Source organism: Ahaetulla prasina, chromosome 1 (genome assembly GCF_028640845.1).
Source record: "Ahaetulla prasina isolate Xishuangbanna chromosome 1, ASM2864084v1, whole genome shotgun sequence".
In the NCBI taxonomy this organism is placed as follows: domain Eukaryota; kingdom Metazoa; phylum Chordata; class Lepidosauria; order Squamata; family Colubridae; genus Ahaetulla; species Ahaetulla prasina.
The window spans coordinates 100,681,237-100,700,818 of NC_080539.1; the positions used below are offsets into that span (position 1 = coordinate 100,681,237).

A 19,582-nucleotide genomic window follows, 5' to 3' on the forward strand; every position below is an offset into this window, starting at 1 on the left:
TTGCTACCAACCTGCCTTCCATTGAGGACCTGTATACTGCACGAATCAAGAAGAGGGCCGTGAAAATATTTACAGACCCTCACATCCTGGACATAAACTGTTTCAACTCCTACCCTCAAAACGACGCTATAGAGCACTGCACACCAGAACAACAAGACACAAGAACAGTTTTTCCCCGAAGGCCATCACTCTGCTAAACAACTAATTCCATCAACACTGTCAAACTATTTACTGAATCTGCACTACTATTAATCTTCTCATAGTTCCCATCACCAATCTCTTTCCATTTATGACTGTATGACTATAACTTGTTGCTGGCAATCCTTATGATTTATATTGATATATTGACCATCAATTGTGTTGTAAATGTTGTACCTTGATGAACGTATCTTTTCTTTTATGTACACTGAGAGCATATGCACCAAGACAAATTCCTTGTGTGTCCAATCACACTTGGCCAATAAAATTCTATTCTATTCTATTCTATTCTATCAATATTTTACATAACTGTAAAGTTAAACTGCCTTTAAATTGAACTCAACTCTTGGTGATTTAATGGAGACATCCATTCATTTTCTTGGCAGTAATAGGGAAATAGTTTGTCATTGTTTTTTTCCTAGCATGTGGAATCCCAATCTATCCTACAGCTCTGGTTTTAATTTTCCCATCCAGAACTGGACCCAGTTCTCTTTAGTTTCTGATCCCAGATAAGGTCAGCCAGACACTGCTACTTTTGCTGAGAGGATGTTTGCACAATGAGGATGTTTAATAAGGAATTAGTTTTCCACAGAACATACTAGTATGTAACACAGGATGATAGACTCTAACATGACCAAATGATTGAGAATGTACTCCACCCCTTCTTTTATTTTTATAGTTCTTGTTGGTAATAGGAAGCAAAAGAACCAAGCTTGTACAGCATATCAAGTAGCAGATTGCACGTTTGATATGATGGCTGCATATCTCCTCTCTGTAATATAACTCGAAAGTGGTTTCTACCTAACCTATTTCAGACGTGGGATACGCTAAGTCTGCAGTTTATGACAGTTATCTGGTCCATGTAAAGCACATCTGCTTAGGAAACTGCAATTCTAGAAAGAGAATTGGTCATCAGGAACCACAAGAAAGAGAAGCCAATATTTTTACTAGAAGCAGTCTTCATGCTTCTAATTAGACTGAGCAAGAAATGGTTGAAAATGTGAAATAATATTGGAATGTATTTTCATAACTTGTAATAATAAAATACACTTGTTCAGTCATCCTGAAGGATGAAATGAATAGAGTTATAATTTATCCAGGAAAAGCAAAACAAAAAACAGTAGCTACAATTTTCATGTTTACTTTTCCCATTTCTGATTCTGAGATATTCTTGTTTTTCCCAGTGACCACTCTTGAACTACTTCCAATTATACAGTCTGATTGAACTAATACTTGTCTTGGTTTATAATCCCACTGTATTTTAAAAAATAGGTCTGACCTGACCTTGGCTTTTCACTGGATTTCGATGTTGAGGTGCTTTTGTTCTCTTGTACGGCTTGCTAAGGATCTACCTTCTTATGTGACATACAATTTCACATAATAGCTCAAATATTTTCCCCAGAAAAACAGTATCTGAAACCATCAGTTATCATCTGCTCATGAAAATTATGAAAATTGAGATTATGGAAATTTATAGTACAACGTGTCTGGAGAACACTGACTTGGGAAGTCTAGCTTTGGGAGAGGTGCATGTAGAATCAGACTGAAACTGATTCATTTTACAAGGCAACATCTTGTAAATTTCTTGATCCAGCCTGCTCATTCTGCTTTTTCTACCATTCTTCTATCAAGCATGGTAGCCATCAGTGGTGGGTTTCAAAATTTTTTACTACCGGTTCTGTGGGTGTGGCTTGGTGGGTGTGGCATGGCTTGGTGGATGTGACTTGCTGGGCATGGCAGGGGAAGGATACTGTAAAATCTCCATTCCCACCCCACTCTAGGGGAAGGATACAGCAAAATCCCCATTTCCTGACAGATGATCAGATGGAACTTGGGAGGCAGAGAATAGATGGGGGCGGGACCAGTCAGAATTTTTACTACTGGTTCTCCGAACTATTCAAAATTTCCGCTACCGGTTCTCCAGAACTGGTCACAACCTGCTGAAACCCACCTCTGGTAGCCATCCTTGTCCAAGAACTGTGCTCTCATCTTTTTTTAAAAAAAAATACAAATAATGCAAATGTATATATACATCTAAATACAAAAAAAGAAAGAAAAAAGAAAAAGGAAAAAAAAACCCAAATATTACAGTCAATCCCTAACCCCGAACCCATTTCCCCCCATTATATTTCTTCATCTATAACAACTGAAAGATATGCAATATATTCCAATTCTACCCTTATCCTCTCCAAAACAACATATATTCTTGAGTAGGTTTATTCCTTTTGCCTTCCACCAACACTGATTTTATAAAATCCCCCCCCCCATTTCATTATAATTATTCGCTCTGATCATCCCTTTTTTAAACTTAATTTCTGTTGTTAATTTATCATTTGTTGCCATACTCCAAATTTCATTATACTGTTCATTTCTTTGAATATCCCAATTTCGTCTCCAATATTTAGCCATCACTAATCTAGCTGCCATTATCAAATTTACAATCAATTCTTTTTTTGTTTCATTTATATCCCATTTTTCCACCAGCAACAGTAATGCAGTTCTCGGTGACATGTCTAAATTTACATTTGAAGGTGCTCTAATTTCTCTAAACACCATGTCCCATATTTTTTGTGCATTTTCACAATCCCACCACATGTGTGTATATGTTCTTTCTTGCACCGGAATTGTGCCCTCATCTTCAGATTTCAGTTACTCATTGAGTGGAATGGGGCTAGTTAAAGAATGCACTGTCCCCATGAGGGGAGGGCAAGGTACTAACTATCTTAACTGGAGATAAACATGGTTAATTATGGAGTTTCAGTTATAGGTGTGATAATGAGAATTGTATTCTTGATGCTATATACCCTTAATTTGGAAAACATTACCTCCGGACTTTCCACCATGAGCTGAAGACTCTTTTATTCCATCGAGCTGGGCTAGCCTGATTAAGTAATTTTAAATGAGGTTTTAGTTTTTTGTATTAGTTAGTTTTTTAATATTTTTGGCCACTATTTATATAAATTTGTAGTCTGTTTTTAATGTGTATTTATTGTATCTTTTAAATTGGCTGTTAACCGCCCTGAGTCCTTCGGGAGAAGGGCGGTATACAAATGCAATAAATAAATAAATAAATAAATTATAAGACCCCCCATTAAAATGCACTTGGCACCACAGTAGCTGCAAGATGACATAGTCCGCTGCTTCTTTTTTTTCTCAGGGTGCTTAATTTGATTTCTGGAGATATAAGACAGGCACAGCATGCTTAGACGCTGCTTACTGAGGCAGAAGACAAAGGAGGGAAACGTGTGTAAAATGTGCAGACAAGAGTGTGTGATACTAAAAGAGTTAATGTTATGCAGTGATGTTACCTCTGTGATAGGAAGTGTAGGAACAGTGTTCTCCATGGAATGCATCACCATCTGAGCTGCAAAGGTTTCAGTTCCATGGCAACACAGAAGAGCCAATTGTGTTCAAGGTGTAGATTCAGAACGAGGAGTTGGGACTGTGCGCACGATGTGGCATGGAATAAAAAGTAAGCACTCTGAACCTTTTTAGCTTTTTTTAAAAAAAAAAAACTTAAGACTTAGAAAAACGTGCATGTATTTTGAAAGATCTCTGGTTCAATAGTGTCAGCGAAAAAGGAAGGATTCAATGCTTCACAGTATTCTTCTGTTGTCATTTGTTATTCCCACCTCCTCCCTTCTTTAAGGATAAAGTACAAATAAGGACACGATGAAGTGGTTTACAAATCTTCAGCCCTGTAAATGTTAACAGAATAACAAGAGTTCAGCTATAGCACTGAAATATGGGATCAAGATAACAAAAACAGTCTCTGTGATCATAGGTTGTTGCCCAAATGATACAGGTTTAGGTGAGGGCATGCAGCAGAACTTACTTTCCACAAGACACAAATGTTTTCCTGCTGATTATTATTTCCTCCTCCTCCTCCTCCTCCTCCTCCTCCTCCTCCTCCTCCTCCTCCTCCTCCTCCTCCTCTGTTTACCTCGTCCTCCGTTTACCTCCTGCTGACTTCCTCTTGACATCCCTGACTGAAAAGTGGAGAACTCTTTCTTTATTGCAGTCACAAAAGCCACAGGAAGATGAGGGGAAGCTGTAAACAGTTTTTCCGTTTTCCTTTTGCATCTGACCATGGTCTGCTGTTGTGCTGCACAGCATCTGCAGAGGTAAGATGTGCTGGGAATGTCAGGGTTTCAAAACAGCCAGATGGAGAATCTCTGCATTTGCAGCAGCAACAGCGGCAGCAGCAGCTGTGGAGGCAGTGCAGCATCTGGAGTGCCTGAGCTGGTGGGTTAACCAGGCAGCCATAAATCAGGCTTTTGGTTGAGTGAATAAAGATGTATTTGCAGCTGGTTTGCACTAGAATGTGCAGTAAAAGAGAATATGACAATTTGTTTTCCTTAGGGCTACACAAGTGTTAGCACACGAAGAATAGGAACCCTTGCGTTTTGTGTTCTTTGAAAAGAATCTGTTGCTATATATGTCCCTCAGAGTAAAATCAGTCACCAAGTTTCTATTGTTGTTGGCTCTTGTTTAAAAAGAATAATATTAGAAAACATAGCAGACTTATTCTGATGTAGTGTCTTGCGCAGAGGGACTTGGATTTTAAGAGAGCTTGAGAATATGATACCAGTGACTATGCAAATGCCACTGCATAGAAACACCTGACTCTCTGTATGTATCTTTGGCATGTGTTCCCATATTTATGTATAAAGTTGTAGAAGCATCTGGTGAACCAAATTTATTTTTCAACAACTAGCAGAGATGGTTGAGTCACCTCTTCAAGTGTTGGACTAGGATTAGGGAGACCCAAGTTTAAGTCCATTCTCAGTTATGGCTACTCATTTTGGATGAGTTTAAGCCAAGTAACTCACTCTCTCAGCGCAGCCTACCTCACTGGATAGTTGTGAAGAAAAATGAACAAGTAACTGCTACATTTCTCACATTAGGCTCCTGAAGAAAACGTGGGATATACATCTATCAAATAAAACTAGACTGCTTAGGTCTCTTTTAAGACCACAAAGTATTTACAAACAGAAAGATTAAATATTTGGTACACTTCTAACTTTTGTAGGGTTATGCACTGACAGACTTATTTTAGAAAGGATCCAGTAGTGAGCAGAAACTTGAATATTTACTTGCCCCCTCTTTTCTTGAAGTACATAGTACATCTGTACTCAGATTCAAAGCACCAAAACCCCATAGTTTTTAGCCAAAAACTGAGCCCATTTACTAATAAAGGCTTAAATCTTAGAATTGGCTTGTTGATTAGGCTCTATTAAAGTTTGTTGCATTTTAACAGCTTGTCTATGCAGGATTGCTATTAAAGTAACTCCAATACAGCCCTAATATAAAGGATATGTTCACAAAAACACAAATATGTATGGAATTAAATGATGAATATTTCAGTAGTTTATGTACTGTATTTCTAGTTTCCATTCAGAATAAATAAACATCAATAATAGAATGCAATCTTTATGTAGTGGTTATTCCCTTTCTTTTTGTGGTAAAATGGAGCCCCTGTTTCATGAATTGCAGGAATTTGTGAATTGACAGTTACAAACAGAGAGCCAATTTGGTATAGTAGTTCAGGCACCAGGCTAGAAACCAGGAGAGATAAGTTTTAGTCCTGTCTTAAACACAAAGCCAGATGAGTTACCTTGGACTAACCACTCTCTCCCAGTTCTAGGGAAGGAGGCAAAAGCAAGTTGCCTCTGAAATCTTATTAAGAAACCTGATATTAGTTCTAGGCACTCACTAGAAATAACACTGACTGAAAGGCATTAAAAAACAAAGCTCCAGGATGGGGATCTGCAGTCTTAGAGAAATGATTGAATATTTCCAGAATTACTCACCATTGGCCATGTTGGCTGGGGTTCTGGGAATTCAGCAATTTTGGCTTCATTGATAATTGATAATTCCATAGGTATAAATCTGTATAGTACATATATCAGTAGATACATTAGTAGTGATAAGGAAATACAAAGTAAAAGAAGGCTAGGATAGCTTATGCTTTTTTTAAAAAAGCTTCCTATCTACAAATAACTTTCTTTGTTCGTTTAAAAATTTACGTCTTTAAAGTTATAGCGATAGTACTTAGATTTATATACTGCTTCATAGTGCTTTACAACCCTCTCCAAGAGGTTTACAGAGCCAGCATATTGCTCTTAACAGTCTAGGTCCTCATTTTACCGACTTCGGAAGGATGGAAGACTGAATCAACCTTGAGCCGGGGAGAATTGAACTGCTGAACTGCTGGCAGTCAGCAGAATTAGCTTTCATTACTGCATTTTAACCATTGCACCACCACAGCTCTTATGAGAGAATGAGGTTTGTAAGAGACAAAATTAAATACTCAGAGGAAGGGAACTGTACTGCATTACTAGTAAAGTTTGTTATTTCCAATGCTGAGGACTAAGACTGTAAACAAAGGACGAGTCTATTTATTTATTTATTATTTATTTATTTATTTTATTCAATTTTTATACCGCCCTTCTCCCGAAGGACTCAGGGCGGTGTACAGCCAAGTAAAAAGTCACAATATCAATATTAAAAGAAATTAAAACAAACATATTATAAAGTGGCCAAATTTAAAATGAATTAAAATATTAAAATATAAATAACCCAATAAAATTTTAACCCAATAAAATTTTAGGCCAGTCCCGCTTGAATAAATAAGTGCGTTTTCAGCTCACGGCGAAAGGTCCGAAGATCAGGTACTTGACGTAAACCAGGGGGAAGCTCATTCCAGAGCGTGGGAGCTCCCACAGAGAAGGCCCTGCCCCTGGGGGCCGCCAGCCAACATTGTTTGGCGGACGGCACCCTGAGAAGGCCCTCTCTGTGAGAGCGTACGGGTCGGTGGGAGGCAAAACGGTAACAGCAGGCAGTCCTGGGTCCTAAGCCATGGAGCGCTTTAAAGGTGGTGACCAAAATCTTAAAGCGCACCCGGAAGACCACAGGAAGCCAGTGCAGACTGCGCAGGAGTGGTGTTACATGGGAGCAACGAGTTGCTCCCACTATTACCCACGCAGCTGCATTCTGGACTAACTGCAGCCTCCGGGTGCACTTCAAGGACAGCCCCATGTAGAGAGCATTGCAATAATCCAGGCGGGAAGTTACGAGGGCATGAGTGACCGTGCATAAGGCATCCCGGTCAAGGAAGGGGCACAACTGGTGCACCAAGCGTACTTGGTGGAAGGCCCTCTTGGAGACGGCTGCCAAATGATCGTCAAACGACAGCCGCCCATCCAAGAGGACACCCAAGTTGCGCACCCTCTCCGTTGGGGCCAATAACCGCTTCACAGCCAGCTGCGGCTGCAGCTGGCTGAACCGGGGTGCCGGCATCCACAGCCACTCCGTCTTGGAGGGATTGAGCTTGAGTCTGTTTCTCCCCATCCAGACCCGTACGGCTTCCAGACACCGGGACAGCACTTCGACAGCTTCGTTGGGGTGGTCCGGGGTGGAAAAGTACAGCTGCGTATCGTCAGCGTACAGATGATAACTCACCCCAAAACCACTGATGACCTCGCCCAGCGGCTTCATGTAGATGTTGAACAGGAGGGGTGATAGAATCGACCCCTGAGGCACCCCACAAGTGAGGCGCCTCGCGGTCGACCTCTGCCCCCCTGTCAACACCGTCTGCGACCGGTCGGAGAGATAGGAGGAGAACCACCGATAAACGGTGCCTCCCACTCCCAATCCCTCCAACCGGTGCAGCAGGATACCATGATTGATGGTATCGAAAGCCGCTGAGAGATCTAGTAGGACCAAGGCAGAGGAACACCCCCTGTCCCTGGCCCTCCAGAGGTCATCCACCAACGCGACCAAAGCTGTCTCCGTGCTGTGACCGGACCGGAAGCCGGACTGGAACGGGTCTAGATAGACGGCTTCATCCAGGTACTGGGGAAGCTGCCACGCAACCACACTCTCTACAACCTTCGCCACAAAGCGAAGGTTGGAGACTGGACGATAGTTACCCAAAATAGCTGGGTCCAGGGAAGGCTTCTTGAGGAGGGGTCTCACCACCGCCTCTTTCAAGGCGGCGGGGAAAACCCCTTCCAACAATGAAGCATTTATAATTCCCTGGAGCCAGCCTCGTGTCACTTCCTGAGTAGCCAGCACCAGCCAGGAAGGACACGGGTCCAGTAAACCTGTGGTTGCATGTAACCTTCCCAGCAACCTGTCCACGTCCTCGAGAGCCACAGACTCAAACTCAGATCTACAATGATCTACAATGAAAGGATATTTGCTGTGAGCTAATGTCATGAATCAGTTTGGTGTAATAGTTGAGGCGTGATGATACAAATTGGGAGATGTGAATTCCAGTTCTGCCTTGGGCATGAAGCACCTTTGGGCAAGTCCCTTTCTTTCAGTCACAGACGGAGGCAATAGCAAAGCACTTCTGAAAGTTTGCTGAAGAAATTGCAGGGACTAGTTCGGGCCGTCATCAAAAGTCAACACTGACTCAAAAGAGCACACACACAAAGCTAGACCAATGATGCTAGCAAGGCAGGGTATCCCAGCAAGCAATCTTAATTGCTTTGTATGCCAAAGTCAAAGAACAGGAGAGTCATGTTTACCAGAGAAAGCAGAGCTTCTGTTCTTCCATGCAGGCTGAATGGCAGGAGGAAATTCCTATTATTATAGCGTTACATGTTATCTGATGGCTATTTTTCTTCTGTCCTGATGTAAAAATGCAAAGCTTTGTGTAGGTCAATTGAACTGTAATACTGTAGGATTATTACATTGGGTCAGCTGGGACCAAAAGCAGCTCAAGTGAAAGAAAGAGGCTTGTGATTTCAATTGACTATTCAAAAGATGCTATAAATAATACCACATTTTGTGAAGAAAAGATTTTCAGAGTGCAAAATAAGTAACTGCATGATGCCTATTGTATTGGGCTTCCAAATGCTTTTGTGTTTTGCATTTTAATTTTGAGGTGTGCAGAAATTAATTTATAAAAGCAGGAAATTATCATTGTATACGTGTAATTTAAAATGCATACCTAGTAGATTTCAAAGAATTGACTTCTTAGACTATGGACACTGTTTCATGCATATTCTGTAGTACTACCACTGAAGTTTTTTCTAGTTAGATATAATTAGACTGCTTGAGTGATTTCTTTACATTGAGGAAAAAATAAAACTGCCTTGGAATTGTTCTCATCCATGTTTCCTCTTCTCATATTATATTCAGAAAATCTGTATCTTGGCTCAAATAAGCTTTGGGAGGAAGTAAAATGAAACAGTGGAATAGATAACGTGCACAACATTTTTCTTATTTGCCACTTCCTTCTAAAACTAAGAGTCGCTTGTTTGTAGGATGTGCCACTATATACATTGGTTTAATCAATAAAAATAAATTACTCCTATCCAAAGTACGACTTGGTCTCACAAACTTCTGGAACTGCATAAAGAGATAAGTGTCTATCTTGATTAAAAAGAGAAGCCTCCCTATGCTACAAGTAAGTATCAGGAAAGAGAAAATATTTGAATGCAAGCTTATGTAATTTTCATTTGCAAATCAGTTCCAAAACTCCACAGTTTTCTTTGGAAATGTCCCTTTCTCTGAATTCTGCAAAGCAGGTCATCAAACAAGAAGTATTAGGGAGATGAAACACATGCTAATACTATTTAGTCAAAATATAGTGTGTTATATCTGTGCATAATCAATACAAAATAATTTGCAAAAAACTGCAACACATTAAGTTAAAATGTTAACATTTGGAGCAGTGCACAAAAATGAATAAAAGTTATACTGCAAGTTTTTGTTTAAAAAATCTCAATCTAGCATGAGAATGAGATAGATTAAAATAAGAATGGCCACATGAGAAATGAGAAACAAAAATGGTCAGATTCATAGAAATGAAAAACTGATTATGTGCCCTCAAGTTGTTTTTGACTTTAACAACTACATAGACAAATCACTATAAATTCAATCAGAAATTGTTATGAACCTGATACTTCTAGGAAAGAAATGGCAAACTTTTCAGGTGTCTCTAAAAAGTGGAGCTGATGATACTGGCAGAATGAAGAGCTGGCAAGTAGACCAGCTGTTTATAATCCCTCTCCAGATAAGGAGAGTACATGAGATTGCCCACAATTCTCCTAATAGCTGCTTGTCACCAGGAGTTTGCAAGACTGTTATTTCAGAACTAAGTTGTTAATTAGAATAGAATAGAATAGAATAGAATAGAATTTTTTATTGGCCAAGTGTGATTGGACACACAAGGAATTTGTCTTGGTGCATATGCTCTCAGTGTACATAAAAGAAAAGATACGTTCATCAAGGTACAACATTTACAACACAATTGATGATCAATATATGAATATAAATCATAAGGATTGCCAGCAACAAGTTATAGTCATACAGTCACAAGTGGAAAGAGATTGGTGATGGGAACTATGAGAAGATTGATAGTAGTGCAATTTTAGTAAATAGTTTGACAGTGTTGATGGAATTATTTGTTTAGCAGAGTGATGGCCTTCGGGAAAAAATTGTTCTTGTGTCTAGTTGTTCTGTTGTGCAGTGCTCTATAGCGTCGTTTTGAGGGTAGGAGTTGAAACAGTTTATGTCCTGGATGTGAAGGATCTGTAAATATTTTCATGGCCCTCTTCTTGATTCGTGCAGTATACAGGTCCTCAGTGGAAGGCAGGTTGGTAGCAATTATTTTTTCTGCAGTTTATAACATAACTCTTCTTGTGTTACTTCATCGTTATCCCCATATTGTATAAAAATCTGATATTATACATTATGTTAGCCTGTACTTCCTTATTTTCAGAATTCGTTAATACTTTCATACTATTTTATATGATGAACTATGAAAGCATATGCTACAGTATATGATGTTTATAAAAACAACCAGATCAACAAATCACTCATACTTTATCACCAGTCAATTCTTGAGAATCAGTTGGTGCAGTAGTTAAGACACCAGGTTAGGAACGAAAAGATTTTGAGTTGCAATCCTGCTTTAACACAAACTGATCTGGGTGACCTTGGGCCATTCACTCTCAGTTCTTGGTAGAGTTATCAGACATCTGGCAGAAGGAGGACATGTCCTCCTTTTTATCCTGATGTCTTCTGTCTGCCAAACATAGTCTTAAAATAAAATATTGTTCAATTTTGAGTGCCTTAGTGCTTTTGTTTTTTTTTAAAAAAAATTGGATTGTTTTCAGTAGTCATTCAAATTTTATGTATTGTGACCTTGTAACTTGTCTGTTTCTTTTCCATTGTCATCAAGAGAATCAACAGCCTAGATTTATGTTATTTAATTTATTTCTTAATTCCAGTATTTGGTTTCTATTCAGCCTCTTGAAATTCAATTTCATTGTAGTGCATAGATCACACAAATTTGTATAGTGCATTGGCATCAACTAAATGATTGTCAGCATATGTTCTTGAAAATAAAGATTTGTTGGGAAAATATTGTGATTGAAGAACCAGCCTTTCTAATTCTGGAAAAATTAATTTCATATACTTGAGGCCCAAGTACTTTGGAGTTTTGTATAATTCTCTATAATTTTTGTTATGGATGCCATGAGAGTTAAATATGTGTGTCTTCTTTTCCAGTTGTCTGTGTGCTCCTTCACCTATTCAAATATCTGGTAATCCTAGCCATAGGAAAAAATTAATTTCATATACTTGAGGCCCAAGTACTTTGTAGTTTTGTATAATTCTTTATAATTTTTGTTATGGATGCCATGAGAGTTAAGTATGTGTGTCTTCTTTTCCAGTTGTCTGTGTGTTCCTTCACCTATTCAAATATCTGGTAATCCTAGCCATAGGAAAAAAAATTAAAGGCAAACTACTTCCAAAATTCTTGCCAAGTAATCTGCAAAAACTTGTCCAGGCAGTTGCTAGGAGTTGATTTGAAGAATCAAATCATAGTTTGATTCCAAAATATTGCAAACTCTTCATAAATAATTGGGCCATAGCACTGTACATTTCATGCCATTTCTTTCCTTTAAGGTTTAGTTCAGGTGAAATTCATTTACATATGCAAATACTGGAAGTCCTTGACTTACGACCACAGTTGAGCCCAAAATTTTTGTGGCTAAGTGAGACATTTATTAATTTTTCTTCCATTTTATGGCCTTTCTTCCCACAGGTGTTAAGTGAATCACTACAGTTGTTAAATTAGTAAGATGGTTGTTAAGCGAATCTGGCTTTCCCACTGACTTTGCTTGTCAGAAGGTAGCAAAGGAGATCACAAGACCTAGAACACTGCAACGGTCATAAACGTGAGTCAGTTTCCAAGCATCTGAATTTTGATCCCATGACCATGGGGATGCTGCAATGATCGTTAGTGTGAACAATGATCATAAAATTACTTTTTTCAGTGCTGTTGTAAGTCGAGGACTACCTGTCTACATAGGTTAGGTTGAATGAAATTAAATGTACATATGATATAAAAATAATATTTGTGTTATCTTGTTTTAAAAATACACAATAATTTACTATTTTGAAATAGTTTTAGCAAATTTCAGAGCCATGGGTAAATAGGAAAACTAATTATAGATAGTTAAGAATGGCTGAAAATAGTTTTATTGACTCATATTTTTAGGACATGTGTTCATAAATCTTAGCTGTGGTGTTTTGAATTGCCTCTGTATGATTCAAAAAAGTCCCTCACACATCAAGTTCAGCTGGCTGCATGCCTTGAACCCTTCTGGGACTAATAGATCTATTCAAATTATAGTGCACTAGAAACAAGTTTTGCTGTATTTGTTAAGATTAATTTTAAATGGACCAAACGTCATCGTTTTTATAATTTTTCTTTCTTTTATTTTTATTACTGCAATTTACAGATTGCATTATTTCAAAAGTACCAGAGTTCCACCCCTGACAAGGCATTCCTCTTTCTTACCACATAAGCACTGCCATGATCTTTAAACTGCTCTGGGAGTTCCTTGACTAACTCCCTAAAGTAAATCCTGCGGGTGCTCTTTGATTAAGGAACCACATTAAAAATGGTGTTGATTTTTTTAAAAAAAATTTTGAAGCCATATTGTGCCCAGGAATAACGATGAAAATTGCTGCTAGCTCTCTTAAAACTAGCTTCTGCCATGATCAGCCTGGTGAATTCAAGCATCACTTGAACTACATGGCTACTATTTTTCTCACAAGTGCTCTTATGCCACTCACAATGTCTTCCGAGAAAGAGAAACTGGAACTGCTCTTTTTATAAGTGTATCTGATAATCCTGGCTCATAGATCACACCTGATTCTGGTAATGTTAAATCTGCAAATAAACTCTTCTTCAAGCAATTCTTTTTTTGTGTGCAGAAGAAACTATGATTAGCAGCACAAGATGATAAAGTACAGCAAGGGAGCCTAGCCATTTTGTTACAGCTTTTAATTCTGCAAGATTGGGAAAAAAAAATTTAGAATTGTAAGTACCAGATGAATATGTCTAGTATAGCTATCAGTACAATCTTGTACAACCTTTCATCAGTTTATTTTTTTCAAATGTCTCATAGAATTTATTTCCCACATTTATTTGGTAGAACTCCAGTGGCATGCATAATGCTTTTGTCTTCTATGCACCAAGACAAATTCCTTGTGTGTCCAAACACACTTGGCCAATACAAAATTCTGTTCTATTCTATTCTATTCTATTCTATTCTATTCTATTCTATTCTATTCTATTCTATTCTATTCTATTCTATTCTATTCTATTCTATTCTTTTTCCCACAACAACAACAATGCTGAGAAAGAATGAGCTAGTGTTCTGACCTAGGCTTCCTGAGACAATAAAAAACACACAATTAGTCCCCAAAACCCTCTTTTTATTTCAATGGCTGTGAATTATGTTCATTCACAGCCCGTAATGAGTCACAAATAGTTTGTAAAGGGTCTGACAGAAGTCTCCCATAGCCCTTCGGGATAACGCTGATAAGCACCCACCTTTATCTCCCTTGACCTAATTGGCAAATTAGCTCTGCAAGGCCAGACAGAGCCCAGAATCAAAACAGAGCTTCAGAATTTAAACCGACCAGAATGAATAAAGTTGCTTCCTGCAAAGGCTCACCTGCCTGTGCTCCCCCTTTACGTCTTAAGGGAGAGGCCTACTCCCGAGTCTTCCCTTTTGTCTTAATTGTTCTTGCCTTCTGGCAGCTCTGCACATGTGTGCTCTGGGAACAGGCTCGCTGATGTCCAGCTTTGGAGGCTCCGGAGGCAGCACATAATTCCCAGATAGCCCTGGCCCCCGTCTCTGCCTCCGACACAGAGCCCTCGTCCGAGCCTTCCCTAGACTCTAGGACTGGCCCATGTTCCTCCCCAACCTCCTCACTGTCCGACTCTGCTACCAGCTCCGCAGGCCATTGGCGGACCACAACAACTAGCCCCAAATCAGCCAAATGGCTTTCAGGCCTAAGGAAAGAACTAGAACTCAGGGTCTCGTAGTTTATAGTCAGAACCGTTATGACAAAATTGGTTGAAAGTAGGCCGATAATATTAGGTTGCACCCAAAGCTGTAATGCTTTGTTGCCATCTAATATTTGGCTAGATTTTTACAGCCTGAATATGGTAGCTCTGAAAGACATCATCATTCTAGAATAGTGAAATATAAATCAATGGTTACTTAGATTGGGAGATAAATAATAGGTGCTAGACTGTTTGCAAAACATCTGCATTTTTATGCAGTGTGGTGCAAGTCTGTTTCCATGTCATTGCTTCTAAATCACAGCTGGATGCAAATCAGAAAAACTTTATTTTAAAACTAAGCATCTGGCAACACTTAATATACTAAGTGGTAAATTGAAAATACTGCTGATTACAATTGAATAGACCCCGTTGTTTTTGTTTTAATATTGTTGGGCTGAGTTTTTAGAGTACCATGTTCTCTTCATGTCATCTTTTAGAGCAGGGCTGTCAAATTCATGGCCTATGGGCCGGGTGCGTCACGCGCTGGCCACTCCTACACTTTAGGGAAGGAGAAAAAAGTCACGATACATCACATGCTGCCGCCGTGACAGCGCAAGTTTGACACACCTGTTTTAAAGTTATGGAACTGTTATGTTAATATAACAATAAGGATAGGTCTTCACTTCAACAATTGCTGAGCCATGCTATGACAAAGTTTTAAGTTATATATGGGGAAAGGGTCATAATATTTTGAACATCCAGTCCTATATATTCTTAACTCTGTTTTGCTGGATTGCCCTATCTCCATTTCTGTTAAATTTAATTGTTTTAATCTCCTATGATTTTTTTTTTTTTTTAGAAAATAAGTTGCTGATTTCCTGGATACTGGTGAAAATTGCATTGGACAACAAAAGCAGAATGCTAATTTGGAGACAGGAAGAAAGAATAAATACCACACTTCTCCCTGAGTCCTGTTTGGGATAAATCAGCTTGATGTCACCCATGAATATTTCTGCAGAGGGCTGTTAAACTAGGGCAAGCAGAACTGCCAGCATTTACACACTGGAGAGAAACGTGAGTGCTTAGCAAAATCTGTGTGCTAAAAATAATTTGCACTTTTATTTATAACAATGTTATGTTCATTGGGAAGAGACAGGTAGAAGTGTGTATCACAGGGCAACAAATGCATCTTTTTATTTTCACCGTTGCTTATTATCTGGTGGAGATAAATCCAGAGACAATGAGATAGTCTTCATTGTATTGTATAGAATAATTTTCATATGGCTTTAAGCCTACTTCCCAACAATCTGCATTGGGACTACAACTACAATTCTTGGGGTTTGGCCTTACTGGTTGGAAAGCTGGAAATTGAAGACTTATCATGGTTCATGATAAGGCGGCACCAGATATGCTACTCTAAGGAATGATGATAAATCATGATCAGTAATTATAGTTTGCTGATTTGTAATCCAATTATTTTAATCAGATAAAGTAAGACAGAAATAGAGGGATGTGGTGGCTCAGGGGCTAGGACGTTGAGCTTGTCGATCAAAAAGTCGGCAGCTCAGCGATTTGAATCCCTAGTGTTGCTGTGTAACGGGGTGAGCTCCCATTACTTGTCCCAGCTTCTGCCAACCTAGCAATTTTGAAAGCACGTAAAAATGCAAGTAGTAAAAATAGGGACCACCTTTGATGGGAAGGTAACAGCGTTCTGTGCGCTTTTGACGTTGAGTCATGCCAGCCACATGACCACGGAGACATCTTCGGACAGTGCTGGCTGTTCGGCTTTGAAACGGAGATGAGCACTGCCCCCTAGAGTTGGCAACGACTAGCACGTATGTGCCAGGGGAATCTTTACCTTTACCTTAAGACAGAAATGACTTAGAAAATTGAATCAACTTTATTTTTATAAAGTTGTCATGCTTTTATATTAATATAAAGTTTATTCTAAAGTTATTCTTGGTACTGAGGGAAGGGGATATTTATTCCTCTGGGTTGAACTGTAGAGTCCTTAGTGCTCTCTGAGTTTGGTTCTTTTCTTGCAGATGTTTCATTACCAAACTAGGTAACATCATCAGTGCTACAAGAAAATGGGTTTGCTCTCATTTTATATGTTAGTGGCTTGCCCTGTCAATATCAGTGGAAATGGTCTTAGTGGTCCCTTGATTAGGCTGTTGTTTACTGTTAGCTTGTTTAGCTGTGTTGGTAATTCATTGATTAAAGTATTGTTTACTTCTTTATTGTTGGTCTAGTGTTATCTCTGTTCATGTGTTCGTCTGGCTGTTGATTAGTGATTATGTTTTTTGAGTTTGTTGTTTCCTTTTGGGCTTTTTAATTCTTTGAATGATATGTAGATAATACCATTTATATTTATAATCAATAATTATGTACAATTATAATGTACATATTGATTATAAAATGTATATAACATGAGAGTAAATCCCATTTCCTTCTGGCACTGATAATGTTACTAGTTTGACAATGTCTGAAAAAAAAACCCTATCAAGCTCAGAGAATAGGAAGGACCATTTGGAATTTTACATGACTTCAGATTGAGAAATAAAAATTAAATAACAAGTTTACCTTCCATTTGCATGCCTAGGGTTGAATAAAGTACAATAAGAGTTAGATATAAAAATAATTTAAGATATGCTACAAAGGCAGTTTAAAATTGTGAAAACTAAATCAATACTTTAAAAAGATTTAAAATCCACAGAGAAAATTTTTTTATTTATTTATTTTTTTTATTTTACATTTATATCCCGCCCTTCTCCGAAGACTCAGGGCGGCTTACAGTGTGTAAGGCAATAGTCTCATTCTATTTGTATATTTACAAAATCAACTTATTGCCCCCCCAACAATCTGGGTCCTCATTTTACCTACCTTATAAAGGATGGAAGGCTGAGTCAACCTTGGACCTGGTGGGACTAGAACCTGCAGTAATTGCAGGCAGCTGTGTTTTAATAACAGGCTTCTTACAGCCTGAGCTACACCGCTGTAACATGCTGCTGTAACATTTCTTTTCAAATCTCATCCAACTGGTTAGATTTGTTTATTAAAGCAATTGAGCAAAATGCTTGCTAGTTCTTAGGGGAAACAAAAGCATGTAATATCATCCATTATATTAGTCTATTTGTTTTGCCAAGCTCAGACTAGTCCTTTCATGTATTTTATCCTGAAACAAAAAAGCAAGAAATGTTCCAATATTTTAATTCTCCATAGTACATTTTCTTAGCACCATTTGATGACTCTCAGTGTAAAATATTATTCCATTTCCTTTAAGGAATATTTCTTGGGCTGGAATAACCAGAATATAAGAGTTTTGAAATTGAAGGACATCACTAAACGGCTTTCTGGTGATAGGGGAATGAGCCAGTAATTTTCTTCTCCCTCCATCTTATGAAAGTCATATTAATGGTCTTGAAAAAAGAACTTGACTGAGGACTAAATACAGTGGATGTGGAATCTGAACAGAAAAACCTTCTCCAGTCCTTTGCAGCTAGAAATTTCTGTTCAGACTACAGTGTGCACATATGCACACATAAGTCTCTATGATAAGGTTGTTTTTCCTCCTGATATCTAAAAGGACCAATTTTGCTTTAAAATGGAAAATAAATGATGGTGAAGTGGGTTGTCTTCTCCAGAATGAGTGACAAAACATTGGAGAAAATTAAGATGATGAGCGGCTGGAGTTTTCCCAACACTTCTTTTTGTATGCTATATATATCTATATCTATATACCATTTTTTCTTGGGATATGTTTATTTGGGGAATAGATAATTTCAGAGGGGTTGAGTATATACATTGTTTTTCCACAGCCTCCTATGTTTCTCCACAACAACCCTCGTGAGGTATGTAAGGTTTAGAAAGAGTCCAGTTTAAAGACCCTCAGTGACATTTGATGTTTCTAGTCCAAAATTGTAATCGCCATATCATGTGGGCTGCCTGCTACATGGGCAAGAAGATTTGGCTCCTTAGAGGTATCTGAGTTGCATCCCTCACTTTATCAAGGATATGTAAATGGTTGCAAGTATAGATAGTAAATGCACTTATCATTGAAAGCAGCAAATATAATGGGAATAAAATTGCCCCTTCAGCTAGAACCTATGGTCCAGGTCAGTTTGAGGCACAGAAGTGTAAAGGATAATGAATCCTTAAGAAGTGTTTCAACATATATCCCCCCTCCTAATAATATATAATTCATGATTTACAAAATATGGGTTCCAGATTTTTTGCTCAGGCAATCTGTTAAAATAAGGAGAATAAATACTTATTTTCTTTTCTTCGTTTTGTTAAAAGGATATTGCTTTGTAAAGTGGGGAAGTCAGTTGCTTTTAAGTTTCTTTCATTCATATACTGTCAGTGAAGGTTTTCTGGGGGAGGGGGGCTGAGGAAGAGGAGAAGAAAGTATAAAAAATGTATATAGTAAACAGATTAACATGTGTGTGGAAATGAAATTTAAAAAAAACTAGTAAATGAAAAATAAACAAGGTAAAAATAAACCTTATGTGTTGCATTTTTTACCTAGCATGTCTCATTCTTCTGAATGTAGGCAATGCGGTATCCAGACATTTACAAATACTTTTAATGCTGTAACTTTTTAAACCAGCTATTTGTTGTTAGTTCTGTTTGCTACAAAAGCTCAAACTCCAACATTTCATTGCTACCTGCAAGCAACAAATTGACTTTAGGTCTCTTGTAAGAATATCTAAATGTAGGCTGTTGAATAATCCCTTTGAGGGCCCTGTAACTATTTTTATGCCTGGATATGCGTCATCAGTGGGTATTTTCTCTGGTGACTAACTTACATCAGTAGGTCTCCTATCATACATTCTATATGATTGATGGGAGTCACTGCTGCTCTTTAACGTTTATCCGTGACCTCGAAGAATGGACAACTGGAATTTACAGGCTGTTGCAGTCTTTGGAGTGACTGGAGAGATGGACAGATGGTATTTTTCTGATAAATTCAGGTACTGCTGGAGATGCAGTTCGGTGGGGAAGGGGGGGAAGTGGAAGGGTGCTCCTGATCTCCAAAGCTGTCCAGCTTGGGGTGGG

General features: G+C 38.4%; 1 protein-coding gene across 3 annotated transcripts in view; it reads left to right on the plus strand.

Annotated features, from left to right (window-relative positions):
* The window catches only part of HIVEP2 (HIVEP zinc finger 2), a 176,341-nt gene that overhangs the window by 64,551 nt on the left and 92,208 nt on the right, over positions 1-19,582 (plus strand). For all 3 annotated transcript variants that reach the window (XM_058170521.1, XM_058170527.1, XM_058170512.1), the window contains exon 2: positions 15,384-15,598. The gene's annotated coding sequence lies outside the window, so the exon portion shown is untranslated. The remainder of the gene's footprint in view (positions 1-15,383; positions 15,599-19,582) is intronic.